Source organism: Microtus oregoni, unplaced genomic scaffold (assembly GCF_018167655.1).
Source record: "Microtus oregoni isolate MIOR12 unplaced genomic scaffold, Mior012 000006F_ref0000085, whole genome shotgun sequence".
In the NCBI taxonomy this organism is placed as follows: domain Eukaryota; kingdom Metazoa; phylum Chordata; class Mammalia; order Rodentia; family Cricetidae; genus Microtus; species Microtus oregoni.
The window spans coordinates 21,012,493-21,030,254 of record NW_024543065.1 but is presented as its reverse complement, the minus strand read 5'-3'; the positions used below and the strand labels follow the sequence as shown (position 1 = coordinate 21,030,254).

The window sequence follows — 17,762 nt, the reverse complement described above, 5'->3', positions numbered from 1 at the left end:
CGATTGTTAAGCAGGAAGATGTAAATGGTATAGTTTTTGCTAGCCCTCCTATTTTTCGGATGTCTTGTTCGTCATTGAGGCTATGAATAATAGATCCTGCACATATGAATAACATAGCTTTAAAGAATGCGTGGGTGCAGATGTGAAGAAAAGCTAGGTGAGGTTGGTTAATACCTAGAGTGACTATTATTAACCCTAGTTGACTTGATGTTGAGAAGGCTACAATTTTTTAATATCGTTTTGGGTAAGTGCGCAGATAGCTGTAAATAGGGTAGTCATAGAACCTAGGCATAGTATGCTTGTTAGGATGAGATTGTTATTAGAGATAAGTGGGTGGAATCGGATTAATAGAAATACTCCTGCAACAACTATAGTGCTTGAGTGGAGTAAAGCTGAAACAGGAGTTGGACCTTCTATGGCTGAGGGTAGTCATGGGTGGAGTCCGAATTGGGCTGATTTTCCTGTAGCTGCTAGAAGGAGTCCTATAAGGGGGATAGTATTGGGGTCATCTATGATGAAGATTTGTTGAAGTTCTCATGAGTTAGTTTTTGTACAGAATCAAGCTATTGCTAGTATTAGGCCGATATCACCAATACGATTGTATAAGATAGCCTGTAGAGCGGCAGTGTTTGCATCAGCTCGTCCATACCATCAACCAATAAGTAAGAATGATATAATTCCTACACCTTCCCAGCCAATGAAAAGTTGAAATAGGTTATTGGCAGTGGTTAGGATAATTATAGTAATTAAAAAAGTTAGAAGATATTTGATAAATCGACTTAGGTTAGGGTCTGAGTGTATATATCATGTAGAGAATTCTATAATTGATCATGTGACGTACAGGGCTACTGGCAGGAAGATAACTGAGAAGAAATCAAATTTTAGGCTCAATGATAGTTTAATAGAACCAATAGTGACTCACTGTCAGTTTGTGATTATAAGTTCTGCGCCAGAGTTGAAGAAGGAAGACAGGGGAATAAGGCTAATGAAAAATGCAGATTTGATGCATGAGGTTACGTAATTGGGGAAGTTGATTTGTTTTGTTATGTTAGTGAATGAGATGATTATGGGGAAGATTAGAAGTGCGAGGATAAGAAAGATAGAGGATGTGATAATGTTTATTACTTTCATTTGGAGTTGCACCAAGTTTTTGGCTCCTAAGACCAACGGATTACTTCTATCCTATAAAAGTAAGAAAGCCGTATGTTTAAGTACGGTAGCATGAGTTAGCAGCTCTTGCATACTTTCTTGGTAAATAAGGATATTCATATCCTATCTTCAGATTCACAGTCTGGTGTTTTTTTTTAAACTATATTAACATAGTGTGGGGCCTATAATTAGTTTAGGATTGATGGTGAGTAAGATGAGTGGTAGAATATGTAGGGCTATGAGTGTGGATTCTTGTGTATATGAAGGTTGTAGGTTGTTTATATCATTAGTTAGTTTGCCTCGTTGTGTAGTAACAATTATGTAAATTGAGTAGAGGGAAGTGATAAGGATATTTACTCCTAGGAGGATAATGGATGGATTAGATCAGGAGAATATAGAGGTTGTGATTATTAATTCTCCTATTAGATTAATTGTTGGTGGTAGAGCAAGGTTAGCTAGGCTTGCTAAAATTCATCATGTAGCTATTAGAGGGAATAGCATTTGTAGGCCTCGGGCTATAATTATTGTTCGGCTGTGGATACGTTCGTAGTTTGTATTAGCTAGGCAGAATAGTAGGGAGGAGGTTAGGCCGTGAGCAATTATTAGTGCTGTGGCGCCTATAAAACTTCATGGAGTTTGGATTATGATAGCGGCGATAACTAGAGCTATATGGCTAACTGAGGAGTAAGCGATGAGAGATTTAAGGTCTGTTTGTCGTAGACAGATGGAGCTAGTTATGATTATTCCTCATAGGGATAAGAGAATAAATGGGTAGGCTATGTATTTGGTTACTGGGTCTAAAATTGTAGAGATACGTATTATACCGTATCCACCTAGTTTTAGTAGAATAGCTGCTAGAATTATTGATCCTGCGATAGGAGCTTCGACATGGGCTTTGGGGAGTCAGAGATGGACTCCGTAGAGAGGTATTTTAACTATAAAGGCTATAATGCAGGCTAATCACAGAATATTGTTGGATCATGTTTGGTTGATGGGTGAAGAGTTTAGTGTTATTAGGATGAAGTTTAATGTTCCTATTGAGTTTTGAATATAGATCAGAGCAATTAATAGAGGGATTGATCCTACTAGGGTGTAGAATAGGAAGTAGATTCCTGCATTAAGACGTTCCGTCTGATTTCCTCATCGTGTAATGATAATAAGAGTTGGGATTAGGGTAGCTTCAAATAAAATGTAAAATATGATAAGTTCATTGGCAGAAAATGTTATAGTAAGTAGGACTTGAAGACAAATTAGTAAGGAAATATATAGTTTTTTATTGTGTTCAGATTCTTTTTTAATATGATTTTGGCTGGCTAGGAGTGTTAGTGGAAGAAGTCAGGTTGTTAGGACTAGAAGTGGAGCTGATAGGGGATCTGCGGAGAATATGGTAGAAAAACTGAGGTTGTTTTCGTTGTTTTGTCATAAAAGGTTAATGGAAATTAAGTTAATTAGGAGGCTGTAGGCTGTTACGTTGACTCATACTTTTTTATTGCTTGAAAGTCAGGTTAGAGGGAGTAGCATGAATGATGGGAAGATAATTTTTAACATTGTAGAAGATTTAGATTGTGAACGAAATCAGAGCCATAGGTGTTTGAGATTTTTGCTAGTAGGGCTAATCCAACAGCTGCTTCGCAGGTGGCAAATACTAAGATAATGATAGGGATAGGAAATATGATTATTGAGTGGGTATTTAAGGGTGTAATAGTGGCTAAGATAAAGAGGGACAGCATTATGCCTTCTAGGCAGAGTAGAGTGGATATAAGGTGTGATCGAAATATGAGTGTCCCTAGTAAAGAGAAAGAAAAGGCTAGGGTAATGTTAAGTACGGCAGGCGTCATTTTTTGGTAATTATGATACCATCATAATCTAATGAGTCGAAATCATTAATTTTAATTAAACTAATTACCAATTATTCTGTTCATTCTAAGCCTTTTTGTGTTCATTCGTAGGCTAGACCTAGGGCTAAAATTGTGATAAGAATAAATGCTATGATTGTTGGTATACTTATATTGGGAAATTGTATTGCCCAGGGTAGTGGAAGAAGTAGTGCGATTTCAAGATCAAAGAGTAGGAAGGTAATTGCTACTAGAAAGAATTTTATTGAGAAGGGTAGTCGAGCAGAGCTTATTGGATCGAATCCGCATTCATATGGGTTGGCTTTTTCAGTACAGGTGTTAAGGTGGGGGAGTCAAAAGGCTACAGAAATTAAGACAATGGCTAGAGTGATGTTTACTAATAAGATAAGTATTATGTTAATTACTTTCTTCTAGGTTACTCTAGAACTAACTGATTGGAAGTCAGATGTACTAATTATACTAAGAAAGTAAGATCCTCATCAATAGATGGATACATATAGGAATAGTCATACTACGTCTACGAAGTGTCAATATCATGCTGCTGCTTCGAATCCAAAATGGTGTTTAGATGTAAAGTGATATTTTAATTGTCGTAGTAGGCAAATAATTAGGAAGGTAGAGCCAATAATTACGTGGAGGCCGTGGAATCCGGTTGCCATAAAGAATGTTGATCCATAAATTCCATCTGAGATGGAGAATGGGGTTTCGAAGTATTCTGAGGCTTGTAGAATGGTAAAATAGACTCCTAATATAATTGTGATAAATAGGGCTTGATTTATGTTACTTCGTTTTCCTTCTATTAAACTATGGTGAGCTCATGTGATAGATACTCCTGATGCTAGTAGAACTGATGTATTAAGGAGTGGGACTTCTAGAGGATTAAGGGGTGTAATTCCTGTTGGTGGTCAGCACCCTCCAAGGTCATGGGTTGGAACTAGGCTTGAGTGATAGAATGCTCAGAAGAAGCCTGCGAAGAAGAATACTTCGGAAACGATAAATAAGATTATTCCGTAGCGTAGGCCTTTTTGTACAACTGGTGTATGATGCCCTTGATAAGTACCTTCTCGGATTACATCACGTCATCATTGATATATAGTGAGTGTATTACCTAGGAGTCCTAGGGATAGAAGGATATATGAACTGTAGTGAAGTCATATAACTAAACCTGAGGTTAGCAGAAGGGCAGAGAAAGCTCCTGTCAGGGGTCATGGACTTGGGTTAACTATATGGAAAGCATGAGTTTGGTGGGTCATTAGGTATTATCATGTAGATAGAGGCTTACTAATAGGGTGAATACGTAGGCTTGAATTAGGGCTATGGCAAACTCTAGAATAGTAAGAAGAGCCAGGATAATAAATGTGATTGTGGCTGTTGGTGGGCTGATGCTTGTAAGAACTAGAGTAGCCCCACCGATTAAGTGAATTAACAAGTGACCTGCAGTAATATTAGCTGTTAAACGGACTGCTAGGGCTATAGGTTGAATAAATAAGCTGATTGTTTCGATAATAATTAGTATAGGAATAAGGGAAATGGGGGTTCCTTGAGGCAGAAAGTGGGCTAATGAAGCTTTTAGTTTATGGCGAAAGCCTAGGATTACAGCTCCAGCTCATAGTGGAATTGCTATGCCTAGATTTGTTGATAATTGTGTAGTTAGGGTAAATGTATGTGGTAGGAGTCCTAAGAGGTTGGTTGAGCCAATAAATATAATTAGAGATACTAATATTAGTGCTCATGTTTGTCCTTTTGGCGAGTGAATTAATATTATTTTTTAATGATAAGTTTAATTAGTCATTGTTGGAATGAGTGTAAGCGGTTTGCGACTAATCGTTTAGAGGAAGTTATAAGAATCGATGGACGTATAATAATAAGCACGACAATAGGTAGCCCTATTATTGTAGGGGTAATGAAAGAGGCGAATAGATTTTCGTTCATTTTGATTCTCAGGGATTGTTTGTTTTTATAAGTTTAACTGATTTTACTGATGGGGTTTGTGGGAAGTTGTGAAGTGAAATTTTTAGTTGTATAAGTATAAATAATGTGATTGTAGTTGATAGCACAGTGATAAATCATGTAGATGTGTCCAGTTGTGGCATTCATTACGGAGACTTACCATCTCTAACTTTAACTTAAAAGGTTAACGCTCTAAGCTTCGTAATGTAATTAGATTATTGATAAAGATCAGTCTTCAAAGTTTTTTAGGGGAACTATTTCAAGTACAATAGGCATAAAACTATGGTTAGATCCACAAATTTCTGAGCATTGCCCGTAGAATAGTCCAGGACGATTGGATGAGATAGTTGCCTGGTTTAGTCGCCCTGGGATAGCATCTGTTTTTAATCCTAATGAGGGAACAGCTCATGAATGAAGTACGTCTTCAGACGAGATTAGTATCCGAATTGGTAGTTCTATAGGTAGGACTACTCGATTGTCTACTTCTAGTAGGCGAAGTTCTCCTGGCTTTAAATCAGTAGTTGGAATTACGTACGAGTCGAAGCAGAGATCTTCCTAGTCTGTATATTCGTAGCTTCAGTATCATTGGTGGCCTATTGTCTTTACTGTAAGGGTTGGGTTGTTAATTTCATCTATTATGTATAAGATTCGTAAGGAGGGAAGAGCAATTAGAATAAGAATTACAGCGGGCAGAATGGTTCAGATAGTTTCTACTTCTTGAGCGTCTATAGTGCAAGTATGAGTAAGTTTTGTTGTAAGTATGAGAGTAATAATATAAAGGACTAAGGAGCTAATTAGGAATACGATTATAAGTGTATGATCATGAAAGTTTATTAATTCTTCTATAATAGGTGAGGACGCATCTTGTAAGCCTAGTTGGAATGGGTAAGCCATATAAGATATAGAGAGTTTAGTCTATAATTTAACTTTGACAAAGTTATGTAATTTATTTACTAATATCTCATCGAGAAAGACATAGAGGTTATGGTGCTGGCTTGAAACCAGTTTTAGGGGGTTCGAATCCTTCCTTTCTTATTTTACTTTGACAAAAGTTGGTTCTTCAAATGTGTGGTATGGTGGGGGACAACCGTGAAGTCATTCTAGATTTGTGGAAGTATGCTCTACATAAAGTACTTCTCGCTTGGAAGCGAAGGCCTCTCAGATTATAAAGATTATAATTAGAACTGCTGTTAGTGAGATAAAGGATCCTATAGATGATACTGTATTTCATGTTGTATAAGCATCTGGATAGTCTGAATAGCGTCGTGGTATGCCTGATAGGCCAAGGAAATGCTGTGGGAAGAATGTCATGTTTACTCCTACGAATATAATGGCGAAGTTAGTTTTAGCTCACATGTCGTCTAGTGTATACCCTGTGAATAGGGGGAATCAGTGAACAAATCCAGCTAATGGCAAATACAGCACCTATGGAAAGAACATAGTGAAAATGGGCAACTACATAATATGTGTCATGAAGAACAATATCTAAGGAGGAGTTGGATAGTACAATACCTGTGAGTCCTCCAACTGTGAATAGGAAAATAAATCCTAGTGCTCATAGTATTGCGGGGGATCATTTGATGTTACCTCCGTGTAAGGTTGCCAGTCAGCTAAAGACTTTTACTCCTGTAGGAATGGCGATGATTATTGTGGCTGATGTAAAGTAGGCTCGTGTATCTACGTCAAGTCCTACTGTGAATATATGATGAGCTCAAACGATAAATCCTAGGAATCCAATGGATATTATAGCTCAGACTATACCCATATACCCGAATGGTTCTTTTTTACCTGAATAGTAGGTTACGATGTGGGAGATAATGCCGAAACCAGGGAGAATAAGAATGTATACTTCTGGGTGTCCGAAGAATCAGAATAGGTGTTGATAGAGAATAGGGTCGCCTCCCCCAGCTGGGTCGAAGAAAGTAGTATTCAAGTTACGGTCTGTAAGAAGTATTGTAATTCCTGCGGCTAGAACAGGGAGAGAGAGAAGTAAAAGTACAGCAGTAGTAAGTACTGATCAGACGAATAAGGGAGTTTGATATTGTGTTACGGCTGGTGGTTTTATGTTGATGATTGTAGTGATAAAGTTATCTTTATCACTTCTGCTCCTCATTTGGACCTTGGGAGCTCAGTCCTGTGCTCCAATGTGAATCTCTGTCTCTATCTCCATCCATGGCCAGATGAAGGTTCTATGGTGATATGCAAGATATTCATTAGTATGGCTATAGGATCGAGCCATTTCAGGCTCTCTCTCCTCAGCTGCCCAAGGAACTAACTGGGACATCTCCCTGGACACCTGGGAGCCCCTCTAGAATCAAGACTCTTGCCAACCCTAAAATGGCTCCCTTAATTAAGATATATACTTCCCTGCTCTTTTTTTTAATTTAAAATTTCTGCCTCCTCCCCGCCTCCCTTTACCCTCCCCCTCCGCCCACTCTCCACTGTCACTCCCCTCCCCTTTCCTTTCCAGTCTGGAGAGCAGTTAGGGTTCCCTGCCCTGTGGGAAGTCCAAGGTACTCCCCCCTCCATCCAGGTCTAGGAAGGTGAGCATCCAAACAGGCTAGGCTCCCACAAAGCCAGTATATGCAGTAGGATCAAAAGTATTTGTTCAACTATGTTCATAGTAGCATTATTTGTAATAGCCAGAACCTGGAAACAACCTAGATCCCCTCAATGGATTAATGGATGAAGAAAGTGTGGAATATATATATATATATATATATATATATATATATATATATATATATATTAGAGTACTACTCAGCGGTAAAAAAATAATGACATCTTCAATTTTGCATGCAAATGGATAGAAATAGAAAACACTATCCTGAGTTAGGTAACCCAGACCCAAAAAGATGAACATGGGATATATTCACTCATAATTGGTTGTTAGCCATAAATAAAGAACATTGAGCCTATAATTTGCGATCCTAGAGAAGCTCAATAAGAAGGTGAGCCCAAAGAAAACGTATAGTTATCCTCCTGGATATTGGAAGTAGGCAAGATTGCTGGGCAAAAATTGGGAACTGGGGGTAGGGTAGGATGGGTGAAAGGGGAAATGGGGAGAGAAAAGTGAAAAGGGGAGAATGGGGAGAGCTTGGGGGAATGGGATGGTTGAGATAAAGAAAGGGTGGATATGGGAGTAGGGAAATATATATCTTAATTAAGGGAATCATCTTAGGTTTGGCAAGAGTCTTGACTCTAGAGGGATTCCCAGGGGTCCAGAGAGATGTCCCCAGCTAGGTCCTTGGGCAGCTGAGGAGAGAGAGCCTGAAATGGCCCAATCCTATAGCCATACTAATGAATATCTTGCATATGTATGTTCCACATAGATACACACACAAAATCTGTAAGGAAAGAGCATGGGCAGTGTCCCCCAGTGGTGCCAGGAGACCTGTGACATGAGGCACAGTGTGTGGTGACCCCCAAGCCCTGATAGTAAATTTTCCAGGAGCTGGACACACTGGCATTGCTGACAGCCCAAGAGGCTGACCTTGGTTTCCAGTTCCTCCTAAGATGTCTGTCCAAAACTCCCCTAGTAACTCACTTTGTTACTTTAAAAACACAGAGATAAAGAAAGAACATGGTTATCAGGAAGGAAGCTCCATGGGTTGAGAGGCCTTGTCCCCAGAACCAGGCCAGAACCAGAACCAGAGTGTGGGCACCTTCATCTGGCGATGGATGGAGATAGAGACAGAGACTCACATTGGAGCACTGGACTGAGCTCCCAAGGTCCAAATGAGGAGCAGAAGGAGGGAGAACATGAGCAAGGAAGTCAGGACCGCGAGGGGTGCACCCACCCACTGAGACAGTGGGGCTGATCTATTGGGAGCTCACCAAGGCCAGCTGGACTGGGACTGAAAAAGTATGGGATAAAACTGGACTCTCTGAACATGGCAGACAATGAGGGCTGCAAAGAAGTCAAGGACAATGGCACTAGATTTTGATCCTACTCCATGTACTGGACTGTTTTTTTATATTAATTTATGCACATTTGTATGTGGATTACAGATCCACTGGAAATGAGTCAAAGACAGTTGTAAGCTGCTATGCTGGGAATAGAACCCAGGTCCTCTGAAAAAACAGCCAATGAACTTAACCTCTGAGTCATCTCTCCAGCCTCCTGGCTCTGTTTTTCATAACTGACTTAGCAGTTTAGTAAAAAAATAATTCCCAGTAGTTGATGAATTACTGGGGACTATTTCACTATGGCAGTTTAAATGCCCTGTTTTTTTTAAAGCCCTTATTAGTATAAAGGGGTCAACCTTTCTAAAGAGACATGATATTATTCTCTTTTCACAAACAAGCAGATTGAAAACATCTACATAGGCTATGGAGAATTACACACCCCAGGCCTGCCACCAGTCTAGCAGGAATACCCCAGTGGACCGGAAATTACAGAAATGGATGATCCCAGTGTGAGTGAGGAATAGGGTTCCAGGGCCTCACAAGAGGTCACTGTACTTTCAGCTGAGGAGAATGAAGAAGCTGACGATGAAGATGAAGGCAGTGATGACTAACACGAAATTAGCCCAGTCTGATGTGGCACTGACACACACAGATCTTTTACGGGGACTCATTTCATACACATACATATATTTTGAAAAACATATATGTGTATGTTGGAAATGATGATATAAAATATCATTCCTTTAAAGTTATCCATTGGGGGTGGAGGTTAGAGGTGGCTCAGTAGTTAATAAATATTTTACCCTTGCTGAGGACTGTTCCCAACACCTAAGTCAGCTGGCTCAAGGTCTAGCCCCAGTGTCCTTTCCTGCCCTCCACAGCAACTGCATGTGTGCATGAGTCACGTGTGCTAAGACACATATAGTTAATCTTTAAAAAATATTTTAAAAGCTGGTTATGCTGAAACACACCTTTAATCGCAGCACTTGGGAGGCAGAGGCAGTAGCGTCTCTTTAAATCCAAGGCCACCCTGGTTAAGGTAGCAAGTTCCAGGACAGCCAGTGTTACATAAAGAGACCATGTCTTGAAAATAACAACCCTTGAAAAAATATATCACATTTGAGACTGCATATAAAGAGCTGCTGTACAGGAAGTTGCCCAGTGGATTTTCCAGCTCATATGAGCACATCATTGTTTTAATAGCTACAACTCAGGTAATTAACACTTAAGTAATCCTGATTGGGAAAGATCTCTCCAACAGGATTTCACTATGTATCTCTGGTTGTCTTGCAACTCACTCTGTATACCAGGATGACCTCAAACTCACAGAAATCTGTCGGCTTCTGCCTCCCAAGTGCTAGGATTAAAGTGTATACCACAGTGCTCAAATATAATTTGAAATATGGCAAGTATTGAAAGTTATAATTCACCATGCTTCTTGGAAATGCCTAGATTTTGAGTGTCAAGGGATATGGAATTTAAAACATTGATAACCAGGGACTGGAGAGGTGGCATGGTGGTTAAGAGTACTTATACTCGTTGCTTTTGCAGAGGACCTGGGTTCAGTTCCCAGAACTCACCCTGGGCAGTTAAACAAATACCAGTTAACTCCAGTTCTGTCAGGTTTGATACCTATTCTAGCTTCTAAAAGCTACACACAAGTTCACACACACCCTCAAATAAAAATAAATCTTTACGAAATTATAACAACTGTGTTACTTTTAGAAAGCAGTCAATAATTTACACTTTTAAACCTCCCTTGTCACAGAGTGGGAGATTGTTGACCACTGGTCTATACTTCTGAGTAACACTGTGATAAATCAGAAGGTGTCTACTCATTACTTGAACATGTCTAAAGTACGTATGAGCCACTGCATAGACTACTCTGGTGGAATCTCCATATGCCTGTGGCTTACCGGATAAAGTTCCATCTGCCCTCAGTCTCTGGAGGAGCTACACTTATCTCCTTGACTCTGCCTTCTGTCTCCCAGCATTTTTAGTTTTTCCACCTAGTCTTTTCTGCCTATAACAGGCCCCAAAGAGATTCTTTATTCGTTAGCCAATAAAAGCAACACATTGACAGAAGGACATCTTACATCATCTCCCCCTTACTGTCTAAATAAAAAGGAAGGTTTTAACTTTAACAAACTAAAATTACATATAACAAATCAGGTATCAAGCAAGATTACAGTTACAATGTTTATATTTATCTTCTATATAAATAAGGAAAATTATAACTATCTATTCTCCATCTCCATCAAAGACCCCAGAAGGATATAATATTACCTAGTAAACAGAAAGTGCACTGTAAGCAACTTCCAAAACTTTAGAATTGACAGAGATCTCACTGACTGGACAGTCACCCCAAGTTCTTTTGTAACATTGTGGCACCCATCTTCAGCGTATTGGCCCCTAGTATCTGGCAGACTTTTTCAAGAAGCAGGACATTTCAAAGACAGTTCCTTCATATTGACAGTTTTTCAGTCACTTTTTTTCTGTGTCCTGTAGAATGTGTAGCAGACTCTTTCATGAAACATTAACCCGAAGGATCATCTCACCTTTACACAAGTTCAGCAGTCATTTCCTGGGGGGTCCAGTATGTCGATCACATGGCATAGCTTTAAGCAGTCTAGTCAAGAGCAGTTTCATTCCCAAATGGCTAACTCATGTCATAAGGACCCTCTTTGGTACCCATCATCCTCTTGAAGTAAGTTGGTGCTGCCAGCAACAGATATATCTCACTGTCATAAAAAGTCCTAAGTTTTTAAAATGTTTAAATGCCATATTCTGTTAGTCTTTGAAAGATTTGAATAATAACTCTCTAACTGAAATATATCTCTCTATATCTAAAAAAACCTATATGACATCACTACAACATTGACTATGATAGATGACTATCAATTAACCTTTATTTCTTAGTTATACATTACATTTTTCAATGAGCTGAATAAACACAATACCATAATCAAGAGCAGAAATACATATACACTGTATAACAAAATTGACCTTAAATTTGTATTAATAAACAAAGATCAATACAAATGCAAAGTACTCACATCAATATCATATCCTACTTTACATGTAAACAAATATTTATAAACAATATTTGGGAATCGGGGTATAGGTCTCTCCAAACGGCTTCCTGCTTTTTCTTGGGCAAAGTATTTTGGGGCATGTTCATGGCTAGCTTTCAGAGTTCTTGGTCCATCAAACTAAATTAGCCTGAAAGGAATCCGTAGGTTCTTTTTCTTTGTGGAAACAAAAGAAGAACTTTCTCCAAAGCGACATATCTTAGAAACAATTTTAAGAGACAAGATACCTTTAAGATATTGCCACGTGACTGTGGCTTACTGGCAAGGTTCTGGGGCTACATACTTGACTCTGCCTTCTTTCTCCCAGCTTTCTGTTTAGTTTTACCTGCCTATCTCTTTTCTGCCCTATCACAGGCCCAGAACAGATTCATTATTCATTAACCAATAAAAGTAACACATATACAGAAGGACTTCATCAGAAGGGTGCCCAGCAGTATGGGCAGCATTTTGGAAAAAATTTTAAGGTGAATACAACTTCCAGTGAAAGGTATGTTGGGGAGAGGGGTGACTGTTGAACCTGCAGAGGCAACCGAGGCGGGATAGTGTGGAAGGCTGGTGACAGTTTTACAAGGGTTGATATGACAGGGCTGAGGGGGAAAAGAAAAGACAAACACACAGACACACAGAAAAACTGGAATAAGGGAAACTAGGCTCCTCTCTGATGGAGAAAACTTAGCAACCCAGAATCTCAGTGGCTTTATCATACACACTTGAACAGGGAGGCAGAGATTTTGAATACAGCCAGAGCAGGAGACAGTGTTGTTATACACACCTGAACAAGGAGGCAGTTTTGACTAATGTTGGTAGGCGTAGAAGTCTTTGTAGGTTGTCAGTATTCAGACCATAAATATGAGGTGTGGGAGAGGGTCATCTGGAAAGCTACAGGTGTTATTTTCTATACTCACTGCAAATATTCACACCCATATCCCAGGACAGGCTTAGACGCCCCTCTGAGCTACACCAAGAAAGGTTTGCCATTTCTATGAGGCTGAAGCATTCATTGGTCCTTGATATGACCATGACCTCATCAACAATATACATTTACTAAGAATTTCTCAGGCTTTTCTACGGGCTGAATTTTACAAACAAGCAAGAAAGCTTATTAAGGAAGGTCACAAAAAACATGTAAAGGTTAGAGCATGTGGCTTCACTGTTAAATACAGATTAAGATAGGAAGTTTCATTGGGAGACTGGAGGACTGAAATTCATGTTAGAAAATTTCACACAGGTTTTTGTTTTGTTTTATAAATAACCCCCTTTTTAAATTGCTCAGTATCCATTCCCTTTGGGGACTTTTGTTCTACTCCAAACAGATGTGTTTTCATTGTAATTTGAAATTTCAGCACCCTACAATTCTAACTTGATTGTTTCTGCTTTAATAATTGACACCATACTGTAGCCTATAATTGTTTTGGTTCTAAGACATTTTTCTAAGTTTCAGGTTTTGTGAATTTCTAAGTCTTTCAACAATTCTTTTGTTTATTGGGAAAAATAAGAAGAACACATACAAAAGTTGTCTGACCAGAATCTAACATTTCTCCTACAGGCCACTTTACACAGGTTTTTGTCAGAGATGGAGGGTTAGTGGAAATATTTAACAAGAAAATTTTTCGTTTTGAAGCTTGTTACATATTAAGGTGTTCACTACACATTGAGGAGGTACTCATTTTATAATAACAAAAGATCCACCTGCCCCCCGAAAATTCATCCCCTAAAACACCACCTCATTTGTTTTAAGTCTGGACTCAACTGGTAGATGGAGTTATTGAGTTGACTGGACCAAAAAGACTCTGACCTTGTCAGTGGATCAGTTATTTGTGGATTATCTGATATCCCTATTAGAGATCTCTGTCACAGAGGGTATAGCTTGTTCCTGGCCTCTTCTTGCCTCAACTCTGCTTTCTGGCCACAGTAAGGCAGTGGGTCTGCTCTAGAACCACAGCAGACTACAGCCATGGTGGTGTCTCTCCACAGAGGAAACCCACCCAACACTGAAATATTGAAGAAAAAGAAATCTTCCTCCTTTGCATGGGTTTGAGTGTTTGTCACAGTATAAAGGCCTGATAGACACAACAGTGGGAAACACAGTGAACTGCCGTGGTCTCCATGTTGTAATATTCTTGGGCTAATCACTAATTTCTCAGGCATTTAGGTTCATGGGGTTAATAATAGTGCTTGCCTTAAACAATTGTTTTAAATTTAAATGTGTTAATAGATGTTAAGTGTGTAGAGTAACTCATACAAGTTATGGACACTCCATTAGCTTGTAAACTATAAAACAAGTTTGAGACATGGACAAGAAATCAAAATCAACAAGGCAAACAAGTTGTTTTATTCAACAAATTACAGAAATTAAAGTACTAAGAAGTGTAACTTAACAGGCACTTATAACTCAAATGTTATACCAGGGACTTAAGTGAAATCAAATTCTTCAACTGAATCAGAGTTCAATATCAGAAAAACAGATAAGAATAAAATCACTGAAATATTTCATTCAAGGAATATACTCCACTATAAACACTTGAGATATTTCATTCAAAAACCTTCTCTGCTGTAAACACTTGAGAAGCCTGTTTCCTGGCCTTGAAAAAGAATCAAGAAGAAAACAAGCTATGAATTATAACCCAGAAATTAATTACATATACTGTTATCATTTTTTTTTTTTGATTTTTCGAGACAGGGTTTCTCCGTAGCTTTTGGTTCCTGTCCTGGAACTAGCTCTTGTAGACCAGGCTGGCCTCGAACTCACAGAGATCTGCCTGCCTCTCTGCCTCCCGAGTGCTGGGATTAAAGGCGTGTGCCACCAATGCCTAGCTTATGTTATCATTTTTTAAAAAATTAGATTTATTGTTTTATCTGTGAGTACGTGTGTGTGTGTGTGTGTGTGTGTGTGTGTGTGTGAGTGTGTGTGCTATAGAGTTCAGTTCTCTTTGTAAGAGGTGTTTCCTGTAGTAGAGTTTTTCAGCCTTGGCAGCAAGTATCTTTGACAACTGAACCATTGGGTCAAACCTTTACCTTATCATCATTTCAATGTAGAAACCAAAACCTGGATTTTTTTCAAGATAACAATGAAAAGTCCTGATGGAAAATTATGATCTAAAAATTTAGAAAATTACTACTACATACTTTCAAGTCAAGTCATAAAGAAAATTCTAGATGAAGGCAAAATAGAGTGAAACAAAATGTTATTCTCCGATGGACTCTGTCAAATGTAAAAATGCTGACTCACAATGATATAGATGGGAGGGGGTTTGAGGAGCACCAGGGGGACAAAGAAGAAGTGAAAAGAAAGACAGAGCTATGAGCAAATAATCCCACCACTCAGGAGGCAAAGCAGGTGTATCCCTGTGAGTTCGAGGCCAGAGTGATCCTCATAATGACTTCCAGGACAGCCAAAACTATAGAGAAGGACCCTGTCTCAAAAGAAACAACAACAAAAAAAATCCTTATTTATTATGAGTTAGTATTCCAGCTGTACCACTCTTGGCTGGGGAGCTACTGTTCTGACTTTTGGATGAGGGAGAGTCAGTTTCTTAAGCGTGTGTCACTTGGTAAGTTGATCATGTTCCCGTGGCTGCTCTTATATCCAGAAATATATAACACAAAAATTGGACTCTATGGGTTATGAAAAAAATAAATAAAGCACATGATGAGAACATGATGGTAAAGGATCTGGGAGGAGTAAAGGGGAATAGAGGAGGAAAACATGGTCAAAATACATTATATACATATATAAAAAATTTCATAGAGTTAATGATATTAAAAAAAGGAAACTATTCATTTTTTGTGCTGCCTCCAAATTTGGTTTACAAACAAAAGCATATTAAAGAAAGCTAAACTAAACAAATTATGTTAAATAAAATTCAGAGTACTGGTATAACCAAATAAAAACTAAGAATGAAGTGAGATAAATTTGCAACTATTACGAAGATGTGAAAAGAACCTAGGCACAATATTAAATGTCAGCAATCCATGAGGTTGAAGTAAGAGAATGAGGAGTTCATAGTTAAACTAGGCTACACAGTGAACTCAAGACCAGCCTGGGCCATGTGAAACCTTGTCTCAAAGGTTAAAAAAAAAAATAAGTGAAAATAGATTAGCTAGCAAAATGGCTCAGTGGTTGGTAATGTGGTTCTTACAAAAGATGTCAATTCAGTTCCCAAAACATACTGGGTGACTCAAGACTCTGGGTATAGGGGCTCTAAAGCCATCATCTGATGCCTTCTGACATCATGTTCTGGTGTAACACTCATGTGGTTTGCTTGCAGGCACACACACACACACACACACACACAAATACAAAAATGAGATCTTTTAAAAAAGTTTTCCTTTTTCTTTTTAATTGGTGATTTAACTAAAGGCTGTTTTGTATACATCTAATTATTTCTTAACTAACATTAATTAGAAGGTATTTATTCTTTCATCTATCAAGAGTTTAAACATCTTGACAGGTCATAAATAAATAAGTTATTCAAAATATATTCACAGTAAAAATATCTTATGGCAATCACAAGACAGTTTCAAGAATAAGAAAGTTTTGAATGCCAAACTTTGCTTGTGAATAATAGGTAAATTATTATCAAAATATAACAGCGGGGCAGGTAGAATGGCTCAGTTATTAAAGGCCGTACCTACCAAAACCAGTAAATTAATTATAAGCCCTGGGACTCATATGGTAAAAGGAGAGAAACAACAAACAAATTCTGAATTTCTGAATGCCTACACACACACACACACGCACACACAAATCTACATAAAAATAATCATAATTTAAAAGCTTTAATAAGGGAGTACGTGGTGGTGCACACCTGTAAACTCAGCATGGAAAAGCAAAGGCAGGCCTCAATCTGTGATTTCTGAAGCTAGTCTTGTCTACATAATGAGTTCCGGGTCAGGCAGCGATGCACTGTAAGAAGACCTGTCTCAATTCCAAAAGAAAAAACAAGTAAAAGTGGGTTGATAGGTGTGTGCGGGGGATCAGAAAAGGTGAAGGTAGTGACAATAATCATAGAATGCATAGTATACATGTATGAAATCTCAAAAAAAATAGTAAAACTTCTTAAAAAGTATGATAACTAGGTCTGGAGGAATCAGTCAGATTAATTCAAGAGGCTACACAGGGCCAAGAGTTGGATGAACAGCTACACTGTAGATCTGATTTCACTAATCACTGTAAGCATCCTCATTTGAAACAGGGGAACAATAACCATCTACTTTACAGTGATGCTATATACATTGATATATATATATATATATATATATATATATATATATATATATATATATATTCTTAGGACAGCTGTAATTTTTAAATGCACAGCTATGATCTAACAAACCATCCCTCCAATCCCAAAGGAACAAATTCAAACGTAAAGAGCAGAAAAGACATGTTTAATATTCTAGCAGAAACACTGAATCACTTTCTAAAACTGGAAACATAAAAGTCAGTTAACGCGTTGTTCACCAGGAGCCAAGTCAATACCTGATTACCACTGTACTCTCAAAAGTTACTGTGCACTGGAAAGCAAGCATTGGAACACATAACAAGAATGAAAATAAATTGTAAAATTATATGGCCAAACCAGTAATAGGATTAAAAGTAAGTTAAAAAAATAATTAAAATAAGTTAAAAATAATTGGGGATTAAATACATTGCAAAGTAATCTTTTAAAGCATACTTAAATTGAGTAACCTAGCAAACAACCCCTATCTTTTTATTTCCCATTAAGCATCTGAGATTATCCAGCTTTTGTTTTAAATCTGAGTGCTTTTCCTTGAACCTGTTCTTTCCCATGTCCCTCTCGAG

General features: G+C 38.2%; 1 pseudogene; it reads left to right on the top strand.

The window, feature by feature from the left end:
* The window catches only part of LOC121449287, an 81,375-nt pseudogene extending 71,900 nt beyond the window's left edge, over nt 1-9,475 (top strand).
* Nucleotides 9,476-17,762: the final 8,287 nt, after the last annotated feature.